Raw genomic sequence first — 21,650 nt, forward strand, 5'->3', positions numbered from 1 at the left:
GTCCCCGTTCCAGATTGAGACAGCCATCATTAAAGCATGGGATAAACACCGAGGTGCCATATCCCACAGAGTTACTTTTGAGACTGTATCAACCCAACTACTCTTTTTTCCAGGCACTGATGACAGAGAAATGGAAGGATTCAACCAGCGAATAATTTCATGGTCAGCTTCAGGACCCTATGGAATAATCTACTTATTCCAAGATGAGATGACTCTTCTGCGTAAACAGCCTCCTTCTCAGAATAATTTCTCTCTCATAAAGGTGAACCCTCTTATCGCATCAACTCTACTCAGCACTGTTACACACATTTTGCCCCAATTCAGTCCAACACCTACATCAAAAGGCCTGTCTTATAGCCCTTTGAGTGAGGCCTTCCAGTGCTATCAGTACCTTCCCTTGATCTCCTCTTTTTAAAATATTCTTAAGACTCTCTAGTTGGTGGTCTGCCTTTGCTGTGCTTGATCAAGCCATTATCCTGAGCATCTTTTTTTAAAGATTTTATTTTTAAGTAATCTCTACACCCAACATGAGGCTAGAACTTACAACCCCAAGATCAAGACTCACATGCTTCACCGACTGACCCAGCCAGGTTTCCCCTGAGCATCCTTTTTGAGGACTGGACGTCAACAGGGAGGAAACAAAAAAACGCTTGTTCCCAATAAGATGTCCTAGTTTTCATCTTTTCCTATAGATTCAGGGAGATAGCCAGTCTTCCCTCTTTAGCAACAACAACAACAACAAATCAGAAAAGCTGTCATGTATTCAAATCCCTGTCTTCTGAACAAACGTTGAGTGTACTGGTTGTTTCATATTAGAAGAACAGAAAGGGGGCACCTGGGTGGCTCAGTAGGTTAAGCGTCCGACTTCGGCTCAGGTTATGATCTCACGGTTTGTGAGTTAAAGCCCCGTGTTGGGTTCTCTGCTGACAGCTCAGAGCCTGGAGCCTGCTTCGGATTCTGTGTCTCCCAGTCTCTCTACCCTTTCCTCCATTTGCGCACTCTCTCGCTCTCTCAAAAATAAATAATAAAAACATTAAAAAAAAAGAACTTGTAGTCTTCAGGATTGGATTTAGTATGAATAACCCTTACTGAGTGCTTAAGTGAAAAATGAACCCAGTGCCTTTAAGGGAAACACTTACATGTTTAACACTAAGACCTGGAACAGCGGAAGTTGGTGCCCTAGGGGGTCATCCAGTCCACCATCAGCGTTTGTAAATAAAGTTTTATTGGAACACAGACTCACCAATTTATTTGCATTTTGTCGATTGCTGTTTCCATGCTTCAAGTGCAAAGCTGATCGTCGTGTCAGAGATGAGTGGCCTGAAAAGCTAAAAATATTTTGTCTGGCCCTTCACAGACTAAAGGCGGCTGACACCTGACCTACAGAAACCATCTTGCTTCCCCAAAATCGGAAGACACTGAAGAAGTTCCTAATCCCAGTGAGGTCCACTGATTGGCATGTTCTTTCCCACCCTCATGGTCCTAGTAATGTCAAGGGACAAGCTGTAGACTAGTAAATTTTTAGCACCCTATTAAAATAGCCCTACTTACCACTTCCAATGTGGGGACACATTTTGTTATTAAAAGTTTTAAGAATTTGTTTCTAAATTGTTAACTTCTGATATAAAAAGAGCTGTATCCTGCTGCCAGAAATCATAGTCACTCTTGTTTGAAGAGCTTATTTTTGGTGTGCCTGGGTGGCTCAGTCAGTTAAGCGTCCGACTTCAGCTCAGGTCATGATCTAGTGGTTCGTGTGTTCAAGCCCCAGGTTGGGCTCTGTGCTGAGAGCTCAGAGCCTGAAACCTGCTTAGGATTCTGTGTCTCCCTCTCTCTCCGACCCTCTCCTACTCACACTCTGTCTCTATTTGTCTCTCAAAAATAAACAAACATTAAAAAATAAATCATTTTCTTAAATTTTAAATTAAACTCTAAGCCCAATGTGAGGCTTGAACTCACGACCTCAGGATCAAGACTCACATGCTCTACCAACTGAGCCAACCAGGCACCCTAATTCTACATACCTTTAAATATAACTGGAAAGCTAATGCTTCTAAAGAACGCATTAATTATCTCCATACGATAGGTATATTTTTCAGAAAAATCCCTAATTTTTAAAGATGCTTCTTGCACCCTGTAATTAAAGATACCGCCACATGAGTGAATTGCAACCTTATAATAATGATTTTTTTATTATTGAACAGAGATCAAGATAATACAACTTAAAATAAATACAAAGATAACTATTCTCAAAGTTGGTGCTATGTGTTTAATATAACAGAACACAATATGCGGCGCCTGGGTGGCTCAGTCGGTTAAGCGTCCGACTTCAGCTCAGGTCACGATCTCGTGGTCCGTGAGTTCGAGCCCCACATCAGGCTCTGGGCTGATGGCTCAGAGCCTGGAGCCTGCTTCCGATTCTGTGTCTCCTCTCTCTGCCCCTCCCCCGTTCATGCTCTGTCTCTCTCTGTCTCAAAAATAAATAAATGTTAAAAAAAAAAAATTAAAAAAAAAAACAGAACACAATAGATTTAGAGACTTATTTGAAAATTAGATTTTTTGCCACAGATTACTTTGTATTAATCTAATTCCTTTGATAAGGACTGGTCTGTTTCCCAGTATCTAAAAATGGTTGTTTCTTTGGAAGCCACTGTAATTCCCGCTGTGAAGCTAATTACAGCTTCTACCCTAAACAAGGGTCATTAAAGACACAATCGCGTTGAAAATATTCTCAAAATTCCCCTTGAGAAACAGATTCCTATTTTCTGCTCAGCAGCAGATTCTGATTCTTCCAACAGATTTTGACATAGGCAGCAACACTCTGATTTTTATCTCTTCTAAATTTATCTACTTCCCTTTTTTTTCAAGTTCCTGGACACTTTGGTGCTTTTCTCCTTATTTGTTTCTGCTGTGCAACCACCAAGGCTTTGCATCGGTAATTCACAAATAAAAACATCACTAGGTTCCCCTATAGTACTCTCAAAATGTGTTTCTAGTTGTTAAAGAAAATGTATGTTCTACCAAGTTCAGGTGAGAAGAAAGAAAAGTTCACCTGTAACCTTAGAAGTATGTCATTCCAGGGGCACCTGGGGGGCTCAGTAGTTGGGCGTCCGACTTCGGCTCAGGTCATGATCTCAGATCATGGTTTGTGGGTTCGAGCCCCGAGTTGAGTTCTGTGCTGACGGCTCGGAGCCTGGAGCCTGCTTCGGATTCTGTGTCTCCCTCTCTCTCTGACCCTACCCTGCTCATGCTCTCTCTCTCTCAAAAATAAATAAACATTAAAAAAATTTTTTAAACAAGTATGTCATTCCAGGGAGCCTGGGGGCTCAGTTGGTTAAGCACGTGACTCTTGGGCTTGGCTTACGTCATGATAATGGAGGTTCCTGAGTTCAAGCCCTGCATGGGGCTCTGTGCTGTCACTGTGGAGCCTGCTTGGGACTCTCTCTCTCTCTCTCTCTCTCTCTGTGCCCCTTCCCCACTCACTCGCACTCTCTGAATGAATGAATGAATGAATGATAAATAAACTTAAACAAGAAGTATGTCATTCTGGGTTTTTGGTGCATTTTCCAAAGTTGATATGACAGATTGATTGCATACATAGCTATGATTCTCCAGCCGTGAGAGTCACAGATGACTTTCCATTTCTTCCCATCAGTCAATGGAATCTATCTCTCCAACCTTTCTTTTTTTTATTATTTCTTTTGAGAGAGACAGAGTGCAGCAGTGGAGGGGTAGAGAGAAAGGAAGACACAATCACAAGCACATTCTGCATGCCAGTGTGGAGCACGACTTCGGCAGGGCTCAATCTCACGAACAGTGAGATCAGGACCTGAGCCAAAATCCAGAGTTGGACGCTCAACCCACTGAGCCACCCAGGCGCCCTTATTTTCTCCAACCTTTCAATGCGCTCTGAGCTCGTGATTGCTTTGGGCGGTAGGATGCCTGCAGGCACGTGGTGTCAGCCCAGACTTGGAGATGAGTGTTGTACATGCACGTCTTCTCCCGGATTCCATCACTCCCCAGCCTAGCCCACTGGACCGGGACATCCCATGTGGAGCAGTGCTCAGCCACCCCAACGCTGGGCATCCCAGACCAGCCAGCCGACGGCCACCCCACCAGCCAGCCTCAGACACATGAAGGAGCCCGGCCAAGACCCGCTCCGTCTAGCCAGGATGACCACGACCTGTGAACCCCTTCGACATGCCAGTAGCTGCTGCTTTACCTCACCGAGTTTGCAGAAACTTCTTGTGTAGCCATTGTCAACGGACCCAGTTCCAATCATACCTACCTTTGCACCTAAATGTTACTTAAATTTCCCTTCTTTCTGTAATACCTGAGAAGGATAAAGCCGTTTCCTGTTGTTGGAAATGTACATTTCTCAGAATAACCTAACAAAGACAAAGAGGTTCTTCCCCAATTGTTTGCTGTGCACATGATTGAGTGTGTGTCTGAGGAAGGTGGGGCAAAGCTATCAGCACATCCTAATAAAACACTAAATTTTTAACAGCAAAAACACTCCCCCTCCATTTTTTTTTTTTTTTTTGGCCTTGTATGGTGTTTCTCTCCATACTTTACAGGCTATTTCTCCAGTGTTTTCCAGCTCGCATTGTTTATGACTAGAAAATGCCATCCTTCTTATCTTTGCCTTGGATAGGACACATTTGTTTTCCGTGGCTCCTATTAAATTTTTATTTTTATCACTGCTTTTGACCAAATAGATGATGATGTTTCTTGCTGTGGGATTTATGTTTCTTCTCCTTCAGAGTCATTGTGATTCTTGTATCTCTGGTTTATATCCTTTTTTTTTTTTTATCAAGTTACTTAAAAACAAAGTTTAATTTCTTCAAATGTATATTTTTCTCTATCTCCCTTGCAGTGTCCTCCTGAGGCTCAATCATGTGCAAATTATAGTACTTGCCATTAGTCCGTACCCCACCCCCCTCAATGCTGTTTCTTTTTCTCGTTCCTTAATTTTACATAATTTTCTGTTCATGTGTGTTACAGCTCACAAATTTTTCTGGGTGCCGTGCCTACCTGGCTGTGAATTATATCCAGTTCATTTTTCGTTGTGCATCTCAGTTATGACCTATTTTCTCTCCAAGTCCCGATTTTTTGTCCTTTTTTTTTAATAGCTCCCCATATCGCCTAACTGTATTCACTTTCCTCTGTTTCCTTGAGTATGAAGCCTCGCCAAAGCCCTCTTGTCCTCGCGCCATACTGTGTTTATGCTGGTCGCCACGTGTCATGACTGCTTGGCCCCTATTTTTCCCCCTTCTTTTCATCCCCACTAAGCCTTTTTGTTGAATACCCACCTACTGTCCTGTACACATGGCTGTGTGCTATTTCTGGAACATATCTCTGCGTATGGTTTCCCTTCGTACTTTGGCTGCAGTGAATTTACCTTCAGGTCTTGATTTTGAGTTTGGGGGGAGCGGCACAGGGAAGTCTCCCATGTGGAGCTCATTCGGTCCCACTTTCTAGGTGATGCCACCCTGAGAACATTGTGAATGGTCCTCTGCGTTAGGTCTTCCCTCTCTGGCTGATGAGGGCTGCGTGAGCACCAGGGATTACTCCAGCTAACCCCTTCTGCGTCCTGGGTCTCGTCCACACCCCGGTGCATGTACCCTCATTCTGTCAATTTTCATAGGGCACCCTTTGGCGGAGTTCCTCCCTAATAGGTTCCTTCTGTGCATTAGTTTGCAGATCAAATTCTACTTGTGTCGACTGCCTCAAAGCTTATCCTCTGCTCCAGGACCAAAGAGACACCCCTTGAGCTCTGCTGTGTTGCCTGTCCTGAACACCAGGAAGCCGGGAACGGAGCCCACAGGGCGTACTTGATTTGTTTTTCCTCCCCCTAGTGATCACCACCTTGTGCTGCCTACCGTCCAATATATGAAACGTCCACGTTCCATAATTTTGTCAGGTGTTCCCATTTTGTGAACTGGTAGCACGTATCCAGCCTGGGTATTCCATCACGGTCACAAGCAGATGTCTGGATATTCAAGTTCACTTGGAGGGCTATGTTGAAGTTAAAAAAAAATTTAATGTTTATTTTTGAGAGAGAAACAGAGTGCAAGTAGGGAGAGGGGCAGAGAGAGAGGGACACACAGATTCCGAAGCAGGCTCCAGGCTCCGAGCCATCAGCACAGAGCCCGACGCGGGGCTCGAACTCACGAACCGTGAGATCATGACCTGAGCCGAAGTCAGACGCTCAGCTGACTGAGCCACCCAGGCGTCCCATATGTTGAAGTTTTATTCTGCTCTTGATAATTGTTATTGTGGGGGGGGGGGGGGGAGGAATGGACAGGATGGGGGTTTTGATCAGCTAAAACTTGTATCGATGAAGGCTGTGTTGAGCTAAGAATTCCTTTGATGATACTGGCTGGTGTATAAGTTTTCTAGTTCAGTCGGACTGTTTTTTGTCATAATCTTTTTTATTTGCGAGGTGTGGGAAAGGGAAGAAATAATTGAGAGGTAGCATTGTGTGTCCTTCGGTATTTTTTTCTTGCAAAGTTCTATTGTCTCTTTCTTCTTCCCTATGCCACCCATGCTCAAAACACAGCATTTCATCGTTTGTTTTCATCTGATTTCTTCCCAAGAATTGATGCTTTTCCAAGCCTATCACTGTGAAATTTGTAACTTTCCATGCCTCTGGTCAACACTCTGATATTCTAGAACCCTCTATGAACATTTTTGCAGTTAGTGTGGATTTCTCATTTTTAGGAGTACAATTAGGCGGCTTGTTGCTCCTGTTCTCATTTTGGGGGAACATTTTATCTAGAACTCCCCCTAGTTCTCTGCCCAAGATCTTTTGCACCTACATGGGATCTGAAGGAATAGCTCTTCTGGAAATTGATTTCTGTTTTTTTGCATTCTTATTTTAGTAAGTGATGTCAAGTTTATACTCTTTTCTCTCATGCAGTTAGGCAGTAAACATAGGTTTGCTTGGTTTTTTGTAGGGCTGTTTTGCATTCTTGGACTTTGGGGACTGTAAGTTTCTTTGAAGACTGTGTTAGGAGATGTAACTTTAGGTGACTCGCATTATATCAGTTTCCTTCGACTGTTTCTTTTTAAATGTTTATTTATTTTGAGATGGAAAGCATACGAGCTGGGGAGGGTCAGAGAGAGAGAGAATCCCAAGCAGACTTCATGCTCGGGGTGGAGTCCAACACAAGGCTCAATCTCACTAATGTAAGATGACGAGTGCGAGATCATGACCTGAGCCATATCAAGAATGAGACGCTTAACTGGCTGTACCAACCAGGTGCCCTCTCTTTCAGCTGTTCTTTAAGAGCCACTCCAGTTTGGTATCCTATAAGGAATCAATATTTCTGCATATCTTTGAGATTCTGGAAATGTCTCTGTTATTTCTTTCACACATTTGTGTTCTCAGAAATTTTTTAGTTAAACCAAACTGATTTCTGAGCCATATGCGTTATTTGGATGTCGTATTTTTTCACTTTCCTAATAGCTAATAACTGATAAAACTGTCATTAAGCTGTGCTGTAGATAATAGTTACGTATAAGCAGAATAGTCCATATGTGCTTTTGTTACGACTCAACAGTGAAAAACCATTACTCACGTTTAACTGTCCTGAAAAATAGACTTATTATAGCATACTACTTTTCTCATACTTACGAATTGCCTACAGTTTTACTAAATTCTAACATTCTGCTGCAATTTTCTCTGTACCCTATTTGAATTCCAATAAATCCTGAGCCACAGAGAGTTTTTCATTTAAATATTGATCATTAATGAATGTGTCAAGATTTCTGAGGGTGGCTTAAGCTTCCACATATGTATGCTCTTTAAATGTACTTTATAATTCAGAACAGACCCTACAGGGGCACCTGGGTGGCTCATTTGGCTAAGCGTCTGACTCTTGATTTCAGCTGAGGTCATGATCTCATGGTTTGTGGGTTCAAGCCCCACAGTGGGCTCTGTGCTGACAGTGCAAAGCCTGCTTGGGATTCTCTCTCTCCCTCTCTCTCTCTTCCCCTCCCCCACTAGTGCTGTCTCTGTCTCTCTCAAAATAAATAAACTTTAAAAAACATAAATAAACTTAAAAAATTTTTAAATGCCAAAAAACCCCATCAAGTACGATTTTGTGAATAACATCTCCATAACTTCAGCTCCTTGCCTCTCAGTTCACACGCGTGCCCTGCACACAACCTTTACTGTTAGGGATTTTTAAATGGTGATGATTACTGAACATATTTAAGATGCAAATCCTGTGTATGCGATTTGCTTCTTTCCGTTTTAAGGGGGGTGTGGCCCAAGTCCTAAAACAGTTCCAGCATTCAATATTCCTTCAGGAGCATCACTAAGCTGCATGATTAAATCAAGTGGGGTTGTGGGCAAGCTTCCTACGAGGCCAGTAGGAGTAGTTTCGGAGTGCTGGTTAGGGTCACCTCTCCTGGGTGTCTCCCCTGGAGAGCCGAAGGCGAGGGTGTCACACGCAGTTCTCAATAAGGGCGAGCTCTCAATGCCGCATTTCCAAATGAAACTTTTTCATAAAACTTCATGCGTTTTCCCTTTTGTCACCTCGCCCCATCAGATACAGGAGCAAAGAAGCCGGAGGCTCTAACCCAACCTGGGGCTTTGGTTTCAAAACCGGGACATGGTTTAATGCGTTTTGATCGCTTCTTAAAATTTCAAAACTAAGTTTTCATTTAGAAAATGTTTGAGAGGAGGATTCACTGTTTAAATTCTAACCACCCTTGTGTGCACCCTTCTTTCTCAAGAGAAGGCAGGTGCCCCTGCTCAACTGCAGGTTGAGTTCAGTTTCTTTGCCTACGTTGGCAGATGACGTCTCTGTATGGGATGTTGGATTTGCAGTTTGTCAAAGCTTGGAATTGAGCCCCTGAGGCTGGACAGTTTTCTTCCTCACTTCTCTACAGAATATGGCAGAATTCATGATGGATGCAAACCTAGATTTCTTTTTTTTTCCTCTGCTTGGTATGGGGTACTTACAAGGAAATCCTTTAAAAAATTCCCCAAAACTACATGTGTCAGAGTTTACTTTAATTGCTGAAAAAGCAGTGGTTTTTTTTTTTTATTTAGCCATGTGTTTATTTTTTTGATAACTACAAATAGCATCTATAATGTTTTATTATAATTATTTATCTAAAGTCTTATGTGTGTTTTAAATTTTTTTGAAGTTTGTTTTTGAGAGAGAGGGAGACACAGAATCCGAAGCAGGCTCCAGGCTCTGAGCTGTCAGCACAGAGCCCGACGTGGGGCTCGAACTCACGACCCGTGAGATCATGACCTGAGCCGAGGTCAGACACTTAACGGACTGAGCCACCCAGCCGCCCCTAAAGTCTTATGTTTTTGATAAAGACATCACAACCCACATATTGCCATACTTATTTGGCAGCATGCTAAAATGTAAGAGTGCAGTTTCATTGTGACTCTATTTGACCTAAAACTTAGTAATACAGTTTGATTTAAAAAGCACGACACATGACACTGTATCTGTAATATCCAAACGAAAAATACACACCTAATGAAGGGTTCAGTGTCCATAAGAAAAAAATGCATGTGACGTTTTTGCAATGCTCTGACAAATTTTAATTAAATTTAAATTAAAATAAAAATTAAATTTAAAACAGCCTCCAACTCTTGATCTCTGCCCCTCCCCCGTGCACACTCTGTCTCTCTCTTTCTCTCAAATAAAATGAACTAAAACACACACACACACACACACACACACACACACAACTGGCTGTTTCTGTCAATACAGCTCACGTCAGGGCCATGAGTTCAAGCCCCGTGCTGGGCACAGAGATTACTTTTAAAAACACTGACAGTGTGGAGCCTGCTTAGGATTCTCTTTCTCTGTGTCTCCCCCTCTCTCAAAACAAATAAATAAACTTTAAAAAATTTAAAACATATACAAATTTATTACAATAAATTTAATTCACTTCTAAATAAGTTTTCCTGACATACTACCAAAATTAATTTGAAATACCATAAATAAATGTACCTCATCTGTTTTGTATTTTTATTTTTTTAGAAGTTTATTTATTTATTTTTTTGGAAATCTCTATACCCAACATCTGCCCGCACTCAGCACCTGCAGACCAAGAGTCACAGCCTCCACCGACTGAGCCAGCCAGGCACCCCTAACTCATCTATTTTAATTTTTTAATGTTTATTTATTTTTGAGAAAGAGAGAGAGAGAGAGAGACAGAGCATGAGCAGGGGAGGGGTGGAGAGAGAGGGAGACGGAGAATCCGAAAGAGGCTCCAGGCTCCGAGCTGTCAGCACAGAGCCCAACGTGGGGCTCAGACTCACAGACCGAGAGATCGTGACCTGAGCTGAAGTCGGACGCTTAGCTGACTGAGCCACCCAGGCACCCCTTAGGTACTCTTTCATATTTCAACTTATCTTCCAGGCTGTGTTTCCGGCCATCTCTTCAGGTTTATCCCCCAAGTTACTCATTTCTCTCATCAGCTGTATCTATCTACCTACCTAACCCTACCATGGTGTTTCATATTTCAAAAATTACACTTGTGGGGTAGCCTCAGGCTCTTCCTTTGCCTGTATCTGCCATCACAACACCACACCTGCCCTGATATAGACCTGATGGTTCCCATGTGCTGATTTTCCTAAGTTGGTATGTTTTTACTTTTTTAAACTTTGTAATGTTTATTTATTTTTGACAGAGAGAGAGAGAGAGAGAGAGAGCATGAGCAGGGAAGGGGCAGAGAGAGAGGGAGACAGAGAATCCCAGTCAGGCTCCAGGCTCTGAGCTGTCAGCACAGAGCCCTATGCGGGGCTCAAACCCACGAACCATGAGATCATGACCTGAGCCGAAGTCGGACGCTCAACCGACTGAGCCACCCAGGCACCCCTACCTCATCTATTTTAAAATTAGATGGAAGTCAGCCACTTTCTGGGAAAATAGACATCAGGAAAACATGATTAAGAAGATTTAGCGTCTGAATTCTGAATACTCTTAACGTTGCTTCAAGGATTTTAACCCATATGCATAGTATTTAGAAACCCTCATTTCCCAAAGTGGTGAACCTACATTTTTGGTTAAAGTTTGCAAAAAACACTCTTGTCCTGGCCGTGTGATAGTAATAACTGTGTACTCTATGTGAGTTGACTCTGATGACACCTGACAGCATGGGTAAGAGGGCGGGGGGCGGGGGGGGGGGGGGGGTGGCGGCCTGCAGGGCTTAGGAGTCGAATGGGTGGCAGTCATTCCCAGAGCTGAGTCAGCCGCTTGGGAAAACGTGGTTGAGGAGAGTGCGGGTTAGGAATAAAAATGCTGTTCGTTTTATCATCGAGATGATTGTCAAACACAGTGAAATGAGTTCAGCCACTTTCCATCCCCTGCGAGTCGTAGGAGGTGGGGCCGGCGGAAACTGCTCAAAACCAACATGACGCAGTAAAAGGAGGAGGGAGAAAGTCAGAAATAAAGGAAGCACATTGAATTGTTCCACACGAAACGGTTGGAGCACAATGTGCCAGTCATTGTGCAGCACGAGGGGGACAAACCCAGGTGTGCAGGGGAGAGCGACTCTTTTTGGAGGGGTCTGCAACTCGGAATCATTTCAGGGAAGGGAGGTGTCCACTCAGCCAAGCAAAACAGCGCTCTTTTGTTATACGCATCTTACGGTCACACCACATGCAAATACACACCCTCGCTCTATGCATGTGCAATCACACCCATGTGCAAATACACTGTTGTTACATGCATGTGCATTCACACCAACATGCAAATACACATTCTCGTTACAGGCATGTGTGGTCACATGCAAATGCTTACTCTGTTACACACTCTGTTGTACAGGAGGCATGTGCACTCACACCCACGTGCAAATACACTACTCCTCTAAGGAGAGCTCACAGCTCTAATGAGACCTGCATTAGTGTCCAGCCCCCCAAATGTGAAAGTAACACTTCCCTTCTCCATAATCACAGGATCCATAACAGGATAGCAAACAATGACACTGTAGAAAGTGTGTCATCCAAACATGCGCCCACTTCCCACACAACGTCTTCCCCACAGCACGTTGTACTCGAGTAGGGCAAACAGACATGAACAAGCAAATCCAGCAAACATAGCTCCTTGAAAGGGCGTGCTTGGCCCGGACAACCAGGGGGTGTGGATGTGGCTTCTGCTCTGATAACGCACTTGCCCAAAACCTGCTACATTTTGCTGTAAGCCGAAGCCTTTCGAAAGGCGGCATTCTAGCTGAGACTCACCCAATGCAAAGGACTCAGTCATTCCAAGAGCAGAAGGAAAAGAATACCAGGGCAGGAACATGCAAAAAAAAAAAAAAAAAAAAAAAAAAAAAAAAGATACAGGGTTACAATGTGCTGTGCCCACCAATGGACAGAGAAGCTGGAACCAGGTAAGTGGTCAAATTCCCAACAGAAGAGCTTTTGAGGACAGCCAGAGGGCGGGGACCGTGCCTAGGTATGCACTTTACTCCAGGAGATATAATTAATTACACATTATATAAATTAGTTTTACATGTGAATTATAACGGGAAGCCATAGTGGATTGTTCTGTTTGTTTTTACTTATTTTTATTTTTTTAATTTTTTGATTCTTTTAATGTTTCTTTATTTTTGAGAGACAGACACAGACAGAGCATGAGCGGGAGAGGGGCAGAGAGAGAGGGAGACCCAGAATCAGAAGCAGGCTCCAGGCTCTGAGCTGTTAGCACAGAGCCCGACGTGGGGCTCAAACTCCAGAACCGTGAGATCACGAGCTGAGCCAAAATCAAGAGTCGGTCGCTCAACTGACTGAGCCACCCAGGAGTCCCTGGTGGATTATTTTTGAGCACAGACCATTTTTTAAAAATCCTAAGTAAAATCCGTAATTCTGCCATGCGGCTGCAAATTATGGCCATGTTATAAAACCATAGAATTCACTGAAATATTAGCGTCTTGTCTTGTCCTCTTATAATGTGCTTGTTTGGGTCCATTGTCGTGACCCACCGTGTCTCAGATGTTCCGTGAACCCGCAAGTAAAAGGCTAGCGCTGACTGGTGGATGATGGTAAACACCCGCTTGGTCACAGGCGTAAAAGAACCCATCTTGCTGTTTGAAACACAGGTCACAGACTGGCTATGACAGAGCAGAATTCTCATGAAGCATTTCAGACACCACTGAATTGTTTTCTAAAAATGTAACAGCCTTGGGGCGCCCAGGTCGCTCAGTCAGTTGAGTGTCAGATTCTTGATTTCAGCTCAGGTCGCGATCTCACGGTTCGGGAGTTCGAGCCCCGCATCGGGCCGTGCGCTGACAGCTCAGAGCCTGCTTGGGATTCTGTCTCCCTCTCTCTGTGCCCCTCCCCTGCTCTCTCTCTGTCTCTCAAAAATAAATAAATAAATAGAGACGTTCAATTATAGCACCACTATTTCCTGCATTTTACAAAGTAGACACACGTTTCCCCAAAAGGCTGCATCACTTCGGCGGGCTCACAAGGCTGGTAACAGACAGGATGTCAGTTTGAATGCAAACAGTCCAATGCTGTGACAGGTTCTGGAATCTGACACTCCAAACCTGAAGCAGAGATTTCCGGCTTCCACAGGAAAATATAACACCAGGCACAGCCACTGTGCTCAAAGGAATATGTGAAGTTTTAACTGGCATGTTGAGTTTCATTTTGAGCAAACCCGGTATACCAAAGTTACTTTTCTTTGACGTAGTTCCATAGTTAGGAGAATGAAATATTGATGCGCATGTGTTAGGTATTTATGTAGAATCACTTCATTTTCAAAACCGAGTGCTTTTCAAATAAACTGAATGCAAATTTCAAGTACAAATTTGTGATCCTGAGTTTACTGCGTTATTTTGTCAGCATTTGGACTGTATTTTACATAAATTTGCCGATTGCTTCCATCGCTGTCACTAGGACAATGCAGTCCATTTTTGGGTGTCTCAAGGAAAACGACTCTGATAAAGGAACAAAGGAAAAAAACACTTGTTTTTTCAGATTCTGTATGCTTTACAACGTCATTCTCCCTCTAAATTATTTTTAATTGCTTAGACCATTTTTTCCAGCGTTGGTCTTTCACATCAGAGAGCAACTTTCTTATTCTTTTCTCATTCTTCCTCATCCGCAGGACAGAGCGGGATCCTGACTTGCCTTGTGTGATGCTCAGATGTTTTGTTAATATTTCATGTTTCTCTCCCACACACCTGCCCACCAAATTGTTGCTACTCTGGGACCCACTGATTATTCCAGTCAGCCATCGAGCAAAAAAAAATTTGATTCTAAAATTTATTGGGGAACGTATTCCGCGTTCACGAAATATTTATGCGGCCTCTCTCTCTAAGGAAATCTGTTCAGTGTTGACGTGTCATTTTCATCTCTGCGTGTCTCCTGAGAAACCTTTCGCCCCGTCGCTTTCTAAGAAAAGTCTTAATCTAAACTGGTACCGTGGTTATATTTATTAGTCCATGGTATATTTGATGTGAATTCAATTCGCTAGAAAATTTACCACTGAACAAATAAGTTTAAATGAATGGATAAGGCAATGCTTGCAGAAGAAAGAAAAGAATCCTCATATAGGGTGTTATACATCTTAGAAACAGGTTAAGACTTGCTCTCTGGATGTCTCTGTGTTTTGGTAGGAGGAATCCTGTGCTCAGGAAGGTTCTAAAGGGCTCCACTGAGCCTATAAATCATACAAATCACCATACTTTTAATGAATATATATATTTGTATATATTTGCACACACACGTATGCTCATCGATTTTTATAGATAGTATAAGTTGCACTATGTGGTATTCATTTCATAATAATATTTTATATAGGATATAATTTATATAATTTTTAATGAAATATTTTATCATATATATATATATATATATATATATATATATATATATTTTAGAGTGACAGAGCATGGGCACAAAAAGGGGAGAGGCAGAGACAGATGGCGAAAGAAGGAGAATCTTTTTTGTTTTTTTTTTTTTTCTTTTGAGAGAGAGAGCACACAAGCGGGGAAGGGACAGAGAGAGAGGGAGGGAGAATCCCAGCCAGGTTCCACGCTTAGCACAGAGCCCCACACAGGGTTTGATCTCCCAACCATAAGATCATGAGCTGAACCAAAATCAGGAATTATACACTTAACCAGCTGAGCCACTCAGGCACCCCAATACTTAGATATAGATAGATAGATAGATAGATAGATAGACAGATATAGACTAAATGCATCACATAAACCAAAGATAAGACTAAATAAAACCTATGTAGATTATTACATTATAGATTATATTATGCAATGTTGTTATGTTATATATGATGTGTCTAGATTTACATATATAATATCTGGACAAAATCTGTCTCATTATTATATATTATTATACCTAATCTATAGTATATATTATATACAATCATACATAATAGATATATTATCATACAAATAGATGTAACATACATAAATGTTTTATTATATAGTATATACAATTATATACTATATAATATATTTTATTTATTAGATATATGATATAAAATAAACATATATTATGTTTTATTATAGATTATATACAATTATATACTATATAATATTACATTTTATTTATTACATATACAATATATAAAAATAGACGAGCATATATATTATACTGTGATATAATACATGTTAGTACATACTATATCTATATCCATCTATGTATATCCACACATGTGGAACAAAACTCCCCTGATCCCTGTCCCCTCAAATGTACACGATAATCCCCTGCATAACCAACACAGGCTCTTGTCCAGTGTTGACTTTGGGTTTTGCTTTTCATTCGCCGGAAAACAAGCAATGAACAGTTCACAGGGACCCCCTTAAAGTAAGGTTAACAGGGGACTCTTGGTTAACAACCCCAGATTGTTGACTGGATGGTGGGCGGTCAGGAATTCTAAACAGCCGTGAAGGGGTCCACGCAGGTCCACCACAGTAGTTGATAAAATTGATCTGAGCTTCGAGGGTGCCTGGTGTCATTTACCCGGTCTTGGTATAAAGTTATGTTAGCTGAGCAAATTCTGAACCTGCCCACTTTTTCTTCCTGTTGTTTGAATTCGGGGGGTGCCTTCTGTAAACACTTTGGATCTAGTATTTTGGCAATGGCTGGACATACTCGGGCACTGGTTATGTCTTCCACAAATGACTGAAAACACAGTTCATTTCTCAGGAAGAAATTTTGATTTTCAATGTATTTATCAGCCAGTTGGGGAGTATTTCCATATTTTAACAACTAGGACAGCTGAATATTCGTTCTGGCCATGAAACCAAAATCTGAGGCAGAAAATGCGTACAGGATGTGGTGCTTATGAATTATGTCTGGGGATCCCATAGGGATTTAATTAATGGGAGATTCTGGGGCATCTGGGTGGCTGGGTCGCTTAAGCGCCCAACTTCGGCTCAGGTCATGATCTCATGGTTCGTGGGTTCTAGCTCTGCTGTGCTGACATCTTGGAGCCTGGAGCCTGCTTCGGATTCTGTGTCTCCCTCTCTCTCTGCCCCTCCCCTGCTCACACCCTGTTCCTCTCTCTGCTCCCCTCCCCCCCCCACACACACACACTTGTGCACTCTCTCTCTCTCAAAAATAAATTTTTAAAAATTATACTTAATGGCGGATTCTGATTCAGTAGGTCTCTGGCCCCCCCAGCTTGAGAAGCAAAAGAACAGACTGGCATTCACTCGAGACATATGCTTTTCAAAACCAAATTTCTTTGAGGATCATATGCCCCCAAATCTCCACCCATTACAAAAAGATTAATTTACTAATATGTGTTCCTTGAAAGCAGACGGTGAAAGCATATCACTAAGTATGTCTCTGCAAATGGTTGAACCGGTTGCTTTTCCAACAAAGCACATAAAGCAGTGGACCCTGAGAATAATGGACAGTGGGAAGCCAGAATCAGATAGAAGGACACAGCTCTGCAACTTTCTTTAAAAACCTCTGGGGAGAGTAGCGGTAGTTTCTAGGTTTACAATTGGAAATCAGGACACAATGCCCTAAAGCACATCACCGTGATGCCTTTCTAACCGTGTCACTCCCTCTCTGACACAGGATTTTTAAAATGCACTTATTATTCCCTGTGTCAAATGAAGTGACATTCAGAAATTAATTCTCAGAGACTGAATTCACTAGAGTCCAGAATTCACGAGAGCACATTTTAGCGAGGTTAGAAAGAGTGATAATTGAGTTTAATTGTGGAAACTTACTACAAGCTTTTTCCTTGATATTTTGTCAAAGTATATAAAAATTATAGGGTGGAAGAAGAAACACTTCCTAACAGTTTTTTTCTTTAATTGAATATTGATATACAAAAGGTATTGAATAGAGCATTCTGAGACAAATTCATTCTTTCCTTCTTTCTTCCTATCATCCATCCATTTATCCATCCATCCACCCACTTATGCATCTATCGATCATATCTATCTATGTATGTATCAATCATCTATCCATCCATCCATCCATCTATCCACCCATCCATCCATCCATCCATCCATCCAATCCATTCTATCTATCTATCTATCATCTATCCATTCTATCATCTATCTATCTATCTATCTATCTATCTATCATCTGTCTATCCATCGTATCTATCTATCTATCAATCATCTGTCTATCCATCATATCTATCTATCTATCTATCTATCTATCTATCATCTATCTGTCTATCCATCATATCTATCTATCTATCTATCTATCTATCTATCTATCTATCATCTGTCTATCCATCATATCTATCTATCTATCTATCTATCTATCATCTATCTGTCTATCCATCATATCTATCTATCTATCTATCTATCTATCATCTGTCTATCCATCATATCTATCTATCTATCTATCTATCTATCTATCATCTATCTGTCTATCCATCATATCTATCTATCTATCTATCTATCTATCTATATTTCTATCTACCTGCCTATCTATCCATCCATCATCTCTTTTATCTGTCTACCTGTATGTCTGTCTAGCTGTCTAGCAATTTATCCATGTATCTATGTGTCTATCCCTGTAATCCACATGTACATGTGTGTATGCATGTGTGTATAAGTAACATTTAAAAAACCTTGCCACACAACAATTTAGTGCATTTTCCGAGACAGACACTTTTTTCTGAGCAACAGTAAGCTTGCCTCAGTTTGCAAATTAGTATTTACCATCATGTAAATCATCACTAAACCTACTCTATGAGCAGAACAGCTTTCTAATTTTAGAAAAGAATTCCTGCAGCCTGATGTGCCTCATTTGCCGGGGTCCACACGAGGTTAGGGAACAGTCGCGCCATGATATTTGTCCAGCAGCAAGGTCCAAGCCTGTGACCTTCCACCCAACTGTGTGGATGATCAAGGAGAAGGCAGCTGGGATGTGCAATTCCATGCCCTCTGTGTACTGTGCCCTGCACTAAATTTTTTGCTACTTGGCACTTCTCCATGGTCACCCGTGACCAAGTGGGAACATTGTAGACTTGGGCACTATTGACATTTGGGGCAGGATGATTCTCCATGATGGGGGTGTCCTCTGTTTTACAAGATAAGCAGCGACCCTGGTCTCCACCCACCAGATGACAGTTGAGACCACCAAATAATCTCCATCACCAGTGTCCCCTTTGGGGTAAAATCACCACAGTTGGTAACTGCCATTGTGCATGAAGCTGAATTGCCATCTTCCTATTGTTTTACACATTTAAGCCCACACACTGCCCTTAACTTGTGGTTTATGAACAGGAATCTGCTCCCTTGCAAACTATTTGTCTCACTTATTCTAACAGTCCTAAGCTGCAGACAAACTTCATGCAGTCGATTTCTCAAGACTTTTCCTGAAACAGGAAACTCACTTTGCGCTCACACACGATCACACGGTGTCCCTAGAGTGCTTTAAAAAGTAATGAGGGGGCGTCTGGGTGGCTCAGTCGGTTGAGAGTACAACTTCGGCTCAGGTTATGATCTCAAGGTTCGTGAGTTTGAACCCCACATCGGGCTCTGTACTGACAGGTCAGAGCCTGGAGTCTGCTTGGGATTCTGTGTTTTCCCTCTCTCTCTGCCTCTCCCTTGGTTGTGCCCTGTCTCTCTCTCTCTCTGTCTCTCTCTCTCTCTCAAAAATAAATAAATGTTAAAACATTTTTTTTAGGTAATTAGGACATTTCTACTCTCATTATTGTGTGTGGGGAAGGTCTTTCCTGCTATTTGAGTGCCACATACATTTACAAGTGGTGTCTGTGGAAAGTCCTCATGGTGTAGAGTCCAGAAACACTGACCATTGGAAACCTAAGAACAATATGCTCTACAGAGAAGGATATGCATTTGCTTGTTGCCAGAGTCCTTGGGTGTTGATTTAGTAGAGGGATTTCTCAACCCATCATTAAAAAGTAGTATCATGGCATACATAAACTACCAAGGATAGAAGTCACTGACATGACGTAATTTTACTCTCCGTTATGAACAATAGTTTCTTCTTGGCGATTTCTACCTGAAATGAGACTTTCTGAGAAAAGAAAGCCAACTTGTTGCAGATAAAATAAATAATAACTGAAGTTTCTCTGAGCCTCTTCCTGCTAAAACAATGACCCTGGGAGAAAACATAGTGAAGTGTCTAGAGTAGGTGTTGAAATCTGATGAACTCAATTGGAGATTCATTTTCTGGGTTCAGCACCACAGATTGTATATATATTCATGTAGAGTATAACTAGGGTATGAGAAGAAATCTAATATACTTGACCCTGGAGGGAGTGCCCATTAGGGTCACTGACCCCTGCATAGTCAAAACATCTGGGTATAAATTTTGACTCCCCCAAAACTTAATTACTGATAGTCTCCCGTTCACAAAGTTGATCTAGTCAATTAGCCCATATTTGGAATGTTCTATGGATTATATACTTAATTCGTACAGTAAAGTAAGCTAGAGAAAATATTAAGGAAACCATAAGGAAAACACATTTACAGTACTGCCCTGTGTTTATCAGAAAAAATCCGTGTTATCAGGGGACCCACACATGATGTTCAATCCCTCATTCACGGGTCATCTGTAAAGATAAAGCACAGTTTGGACAGGGCTGGTTCGGATCTGAGGGAGGATATTTTGTCAATGTGGTTTGCCGTCCCATTTGCATTTGGTTAATGGCTCATGGCCCATTTTTCTTACCATAATTATTAGAGCCTTATCTATTTAGAAGACACATATTTCAACCCTCTTTTACATGGAGTCCTTAAGATACTTACAAAATAAATTTAATATTCTTTTATTTCAAACTCTATTTTAACTGTAAAAATTGGCACGTGATACGGCCTTCAGTGCACGAAATGTATGAATCACTTTAGATGACATGATTTGTTTCAACATACATTTATGGTAGGACGAGACTTCTCACCTTCTTATATGCTTGATCCAAAATTTTGGAAGCAGTTTATTTTCTAATTTCACATATGAATATTATTACAATGCCCTAATAAAGTATTTGTGGATTACTTTTATAGTTGAAATATAATTAAAATAGGAAACTATGGCATTGTATGTGAAAATGTATTCAGGGGCGCCTGGGTGGCTCAGTCGGTTAAGCGTCTGACTTCGGCTCAGGTCACGATCTCGCGGTCCGCGGGTTCGAGCCCCGCGTCGGGCTCTGGGCTGACGGCTCAGAGCCTGGAGCCTGCTTCCGATTCTGTGTTTCCCTCTCTCTCTGCCCCTCCCCCGTTCATGCTGTGTCTCTCTCTGTCTGAAAAATAAATAAACGTTAAAAAAAAAAAAAAAGAAAATGTATTCACTATCATGATCATAAAATAAACTTTGAAATATTAGTTTACATTCAAAATCATTCCAAGTGTGTTTCTAGCAATGCAATTTAGTGGGTCCAGTTATCTACCCTTTAATCTCAACAGCCAATGAATTCTTTAAAAAGTTAATTATTGGATAACCTTTCTTTAGTTATGCATGAAAGAGTTTAATGAAGGGTTTGTAATGGTTACGTCTCTATATTGTTTACTTTTTGTTTTTTTTTATATGTATAATCAATAAATAATCCTGCTTAGGCCATTATTTCACCAGATAAAGCTAAATTTGATTAATTAATTGCTTAGAAGTGGACATCCATGGCCCTGGGGTTTACATGTGGTCTAAATTGAATTAACCAATTGACTTTCCCTGTCACTAATCTTTGGGATTGTCATTTTGGAATTGTATTAACCTTACCCTTGTATTTGTTTTATCTGACCTTCCCTTGGAATATTTATCATATAGTGAAGCCTTGCTTCTAATGGGGAAATGAACAGCGATTTGCAAAAATGATATGGTTTAAAATAGTATTACTGCAGAAAAAATTATGTAGAAATAGTTCAAATAAAGTGAAAGGGATATTTTTTTCACTTAACAAAATCCACTTTTGGGGGACTCATGTCTTGGGTACGTGTATACTTTTTTAAATGAAAAAGTAGGTAGAAAAAAATCTATCTGCAGAACATCAAACTCAGATTTCCACTTTTCTATTAATAAAAGTATTTTCGGTGGTGAAAATACTTATGTTATGCATTCACATCGTTCCAGAGTACCTGGGGGGAAAAAAGTGTATCATTCTAAATAGCTTACAGTGATTTTTTTAAAAATGGATAATTCAGCTCTAGTTTATATATTATCTATTGTTCATGCATGTTCAGAACTCTGAAATTCAAGATATTTATTT

At 41.3% G+C, this 21,650-nt stretch overlaps 1 non-coding gene across 1 annotated transcript; it reads left to right on the forward strand.

The window, feature by feature from the left end:
• The first annotated feature begins 20,512 nt into the window (after nucleotides 1-20,512).
• On the forward strand, nucleotides 20,513-20,597 carry TRNAR-UCG (transfer RNA arginine (anticodon UCG)). The gene has a single exon. It is a non-coding gene; the product is annotated as a tRNA-Arg (tRNA).
• Nucleotides 20,598-21,650: the final 1,053 nt, after the last annotated feature.

The sequence above is a fragment of the Panthera onca genome, chromosome Y (genome assembly GCF_046562875.1).
Source record: "Panthera onca isolate mPanOnc1 chromosome Y, mPanOnc1 haplotype 2, whole genome shotgun sequence".
NCBI lineage: Eukaryota > Metazoa > Chordata > Mammalia > Carnivora > Felidae > Panthera > Panthera onca.